The 5,356-nt window shown below is 38.4% G+C and overlaps 1 long non-coding RNA gene across 1 annotated transcript; it reads left to right on the forward strand.

The window, feature by feature from the left end:
- Positions 1-232: 232 nt before the first annotated feature.
- LOC131606781 (uncharacterized) lies at positions 233-1,487 on the forward strand. The gene is made up of 3 exons (XR_009285036.1): positions 233-1,016; positions 1,112-1,214; positions 1,357-1,487. It is a non-coding gene; the product is annotated as an uncharacterized LOC131606781 (long non-coding RNA).
- The last annotated feature ends 3,869 nt before the right edge of the window (positions 1,488-5,356 follow it).

Raw genomic sequence — 5,356 nt, forward strand, 5'->3', positions numbered from 1 at the left:
TCCTTTTAATTCCCAATTAAGAAACAATTACCATTAATTTCTGTCAATTAACACTAAAACACAAAAGCAGGAGATAATCATATGAAAAGGAATTATGTCAAAATGAGATTACCACGCTTCCCCTTTCCTTCTTCGTGTGCGACGGCGATGGAGACGGTGACGACGTCCTCCTCCGATCTCGTTCTTCCGCCGCGTTCAAAAATCAAAACAACCTCCTCTCATCCTTCCACCTCAACTCCTCGTCCAAGTCTTCATCTCCGAGGTAAACCTCTGCCTCTCACTTACCGTCTCAGCTCGATTCAATTCTCAATCTCATCTCCGAATATTCTCGGTCCTCGCATCAAATCACTCTGAATCAAGCTCTCATCAAATGAAGATCTACGCTAATGATGATGGAGCATCGTTATTGTTATTGCGTTATGGTTGCAATGTGCGATGTAGATAAGAAATGGAAGATGAAGATGATGATGGATGTTGAGATGTTTTCGTTGTAGAGCGTGCGACTCAGAATATCTTGAGAGGTCGAATAATTCTTGGTGATGATTCAAAGATGATGGAGTATCTTGAAGAAGATTGTTGAGGAGAGAAGGTCGAAACTGATTTGAGAACGATGACGATTACGTAATTGAATTTGTTGCAGTTGAAGATTGAATGAAGCAGAGAATGGAGGATGAAGATTATTGCAGTGAATCACACGATGTCGAGGAGGAAGATGCTAAGGTCTTTTTTGTGATGATTTTGCAGCAGAAATTGAAGTGGATCGGTTCAGAGGTGAAGCTCCTTTCATTCTTTTTTTCTTCGGTTTTCTGTTGTTGATTTTCTGTCAAGAGTGAGGAAGATCGAGAGCTTTTTTTGTTGTAGTTTCACTTTTCTGCAGAATTGAAGATGGGAGAATGAAGAGAGAATCGATGAAGATTTTGTGGGAGAAGTTGTAGGAAGTGGTGAGATGAATGGTGAAGGTTCAATCGAGGAGATGAAGTTTGATGAAGATGAGGTCCGAAAAAGTTTGTTACACGGTTAGTCGAGTTTGTTACGTTTTTTCTTGCGTTTTTCTACTCTCTTCTTCCATTCTGTTATGCTCTGATTCTGTTATATGGTTTTGTGGTTGAAGGTAGTGATGAATGAAGAGCAATGGTGAAGTTTTCTGTCATGAGGTGAAGATTGAAGGTGGAGGTAGCGTGAAGATTGAAAATGGAGGTTTTCTGAACTCAGAGGTTTGTTACTTCTCAGTTTTTGTTCTGACTTTTTCGTTGTGAAGTTCCTCAATCCCCCAAATTCTGTTCTCTTCCGATTCTGTTAGAAAATTTCTTTTCCATTAACACTTAATCTGAACAGGTTTTCTTGTGTTGGATGCAGGGTTGCGGTTCGGTTTTCAAATTGTGCAAGGCAGCCGGGTTTTTTTGTTAAGCTGCAAGTTTAGAGTAGTTAAATGAAGATGAATCAAGACTTAGGATTTGGATTTTGGATGGTGTTGCTTTGGACTGTGATTGTAATTTAGATATGAATTTTTGATGACTAATGGATGTTTCTTTTTGTAATGTATAATAAAAAAGAAATTTGGATATTTGAATTTTGTAAGTTTCATAAATGAACTTAAATCCGACTCTTGACCATCTTCCTATATCCATAAGAGCATTGCAACAAATACACACTGAACTCATAATCCATGAAACGAATCATCCCTCAATAGCTTGTATTTGAAATAATCCAAAAGTTGAAAGATTGAGTCATGAAATGATACGCTTGAACTCAAAACAACCCATGCTCGTGAGTTCTCTTTTTCTTGAATGATGGACGGAATGTGGCACTTTAAAATGATGACAATTGTGGATGAAACTTTGAATAGAACTCATGAATCCTAGCTTGAATTAAATTCTTGATGAACAAAGATGTCTTGAACGAAATTTGAGAAATAGAATCGATTAGATCATCACGTCAAATTCATCCTTGAATCATTAGGATCTTATTCAACCACCATTCCTTTTAATTCAAACCAAACCACCAACAAATTGAACGTATAGCGGCGCCTTGAACACAATGCTCTCCTTAAGCTCATAACCTTGTACCATGACTCGTTCTTGCAATTCACCTCGCAAACCTTTGACTTAATGATCTCGAACAATAGGAACTCTTTAATGTTTCTTAATTTTTGAATGACGAAATAAACGCCATCGATAACTTATAGCACAGAGAAAGAGGGCAAAATTTGGGGTGCAACACGCGCATACTGTGCGTTTTTAACGGTGATGATGATGGATTTATTGTCACGATCTGAAGCAGATTTGTGTTTGGTCCTCGTTGTTGTGCATCGATGAGCGAGTCCGAATCAAATTATTGCATGTTGTATTCTTCCGAAACTGTTGTGATCGAAAGTGATGGTGATGCGCGATTGAAATCGAACAGCGTCTTGTTGTTGTTGGCTGTGTGAATTTCAGCGCCGTGCGGAGGGTGATACGATGATGCCTTTATCGGAGATGATGGCCGATTCACGGTTGTTTCGTCTGGAAATTCTTGGTCTCTTCTTTTTCCCTACAAAAGAACATATTCATAATGATAATTCCAACCTTAGCCAACATAGCAGAGTATTCAATCTCAGATTTATTAACAATGATTATCAACTTCCCTGTTGTTGAGGCATTGTGTTGCCGCAGATCCTAATGGTCGCAACGCCGGCGTGGCTGAAGTGCTGTGTTGATGATGATCGCGGATCGTTGGTGAACATGATTGATGCGTCGAACAAAAACCCAGGCCGTAACACGTCGTTGCTCTGAACGTCGTGTCAGTGACGTCGTGGACTTGCGGCTACGATCCGTATTAGAGCTTTGGAGATGGAGCCTCTGCCTAAAGTTTGTTGTTGCGCATAGGTGGAACTCTGATGTCGTAGTTGTTGTTGATTTTTCTGGTTGTGTTGGTTCGATGTGAGGTTGTTCGTTGGCTGGCTTCGTTGCTTGCGGTTTCGAAGAATTCCCATCGAAAATAGCCTTTCTTTTAATCTCTCATCTCTCTTACTTCTTCCTACAAAAATAATAATTAGATAACAGTATAGATGAAATTATGTTCAAATGATTAAGAGAGACAAATGTTGTTATTGTATGGCTGCTCAGTATTTCTCTCCTGTAAGTGCGAGAACACCTCGCGTATAGCAATGATGATGAGTGCGGTTGAACAGCGATAGTGTTCTTGCTGGGATCCATGTCCATAGCAGGTTTGCAAGGCTGAATCGCGAGGCCTGGTGGTTGTTGTGTGATGTTGGAGTTGGATTGTGGCGGATTCACGACGGTGATTATTGGTTGATGTTAGTGACAAAATCAAAGATTAGGCTATCTTAGTGTAAACATGATATTGGCATAAAGTGAATCAGAAAGAGGTTTCTCATGGAATGATAAGAAATATATATGGATGTTATCAAGATAGATGTTAGATTAGAATTAGTGGTTAGTGAGAGAGAGGGTTTTGTACGTGAAAAGAGTTTAGTGTTAGAAAATAGGGTTAAAAAACATTGCTAATGTTCATTCGTGGAAGGGCTTCTTTGTGTCAAGAGAGTGGGAGCCTCCCGGTTTAGGATTGTTGGTGACTATTTATATAGAAAAATTAGGTTAAAAAGAATAAGAAAGAAAACAATTGGAATCCAAATAATTAACTAGAAAATAATCAATCAAATTGATTCTTTCTACAATCAATCTACTTGTTCCCCAAGTTGTAAAATATGTAAAAATAAAAATTAAAACCTTCCTTTTTTGGACTTTGGAATATTTTATGATATTTAGTGATTTTTTGACTAAAAAAATGTATAAAAGTAGAAATTGACTATTTTTAAAAAAGTCTAATTAAAAAATACGAAAATTAAATTTAAATAATAAAAAAATGTAATTTTTGTGATTTTAGAATAAAAGGGGAATAAAGTTAGAATAAAAATGTTAGAAGTGAGATTCGAACCCGGGACCCTGTACTTGCAAACCTTACTTTCTTATCGACCGCGCTGTGTCAATTTTTTGAAATAAAATGACTTATGAAAATATATGCGGGTGAAATTTTGGGGTATGACAGCTGCCCCTGTTCAATTTTATTATATCTGAAGATGTACACTGGCATGTGTGCCTGTCGGAATTTGAAGATAGAAGATGATTGAACACTAGAATACCCAGGAATTTGCCCTAGCTGAAGTAGGGACTTTTGTCGGAGATGGGCTTGAAGATGCCATCTAGGAAGAGTGTTGTCGGAGATGAGCTTAAAGATTCCATCCAGCTTGATAGACTTGAGAGTCAGAATACGTCGTACGTTACGCCGTTTCTGAAGGATATACTTAATTTGAGTCGTACGATAGACTGGGTCTAGTTTGCATCAGCAGACGTCTGGAAAACTGTGCGTTAGGCTGAAGGATGTGTCGTACGTCAGATCAGATCCAATTTGTATCCGTAGATGTCTAGAAAACCGTGCGTTAGGTCGAAGGATGAGTCGTGCGTTAGACTAAATCCAATTTGCATCCGTAGATGTCTGGAAAACCGTGCGTTAGGTTGAAGGATGAGTCGTGCGTTAGACTAATCCAATTTTCATCCGTAGATGTCTGGAAAACCGTGCGTTAGGTTAAAGGATGAGTCGTTCGTTAGACTAAATGCAATTTGAATCCGTAGATGTCTGGAAAACCGTGCGTTAGGATGAAGGATGAGTCGTGCGTTAGACTAAATCCAAATTGCATCCGTAGATGTCTGGAAAACCGTGCGTTAGGCTGAATCTGAGCTTAGTATGTTGAGAAGTGTTTGTTGGAGATTGATCGTGTCAGCACCGTTCGTAGTAACTGGATTAGATCTTTGAGATTTAATCGTGTTAGTACCGTTCGTAATACTTGAATTAGATCTTGGAAATGTGATCGTGTTCACACCGTTCGTGATGATAGAATTAGATCCTTAAAGGTTGATCGTATCAGTACCGTTCGTAGCAACTGAATTAGATCTTAGAAAGATGATCGTGTCTACACCGTTCGTGATGACAGAATTAGATCTCTTGTCGTGTCAGTACCGTTCGTAGTAACTAAATTAGATGATCGTGTCACCACCGTTCGTAGTAAATGAATTAGATCTTTGAGCGTTGACCGTGTCAGTACCGTTCGTAGTAGCTGAATTAGATCCTGGAAAGTTGGAGATTTCGTTCATTTGTCTATACCTGTATTCTGCAATAGGTATAGCAATTTATATAATGTCATGATGCATGTGTTATGTAATGAGTCCCTGAAAATAAATGAGAAACTTTGTATGAAATGTATGCGATGTATGAATATGTTTATGATTTATGACGTATGACTATGATTTATGCTATTTAACATATCTTAATTGAGAAGATGGATCTCCATGTCATTGTA

Source organism: Vicia villosa, linkage group LG5, assembly GCF_029867415.1.
Source record: "Vicia villosa cultivar HV-30 ecotype Madison, WI linkage group LG5, Vvil1.0, whole genome shotgun sequence".
Lineage (NCBI taxonomy): Eukaryota > Viridiplantae > Streptophyta > Magnoliopsida > Fabales > Fabaceae > Vicia > Vicia villosa.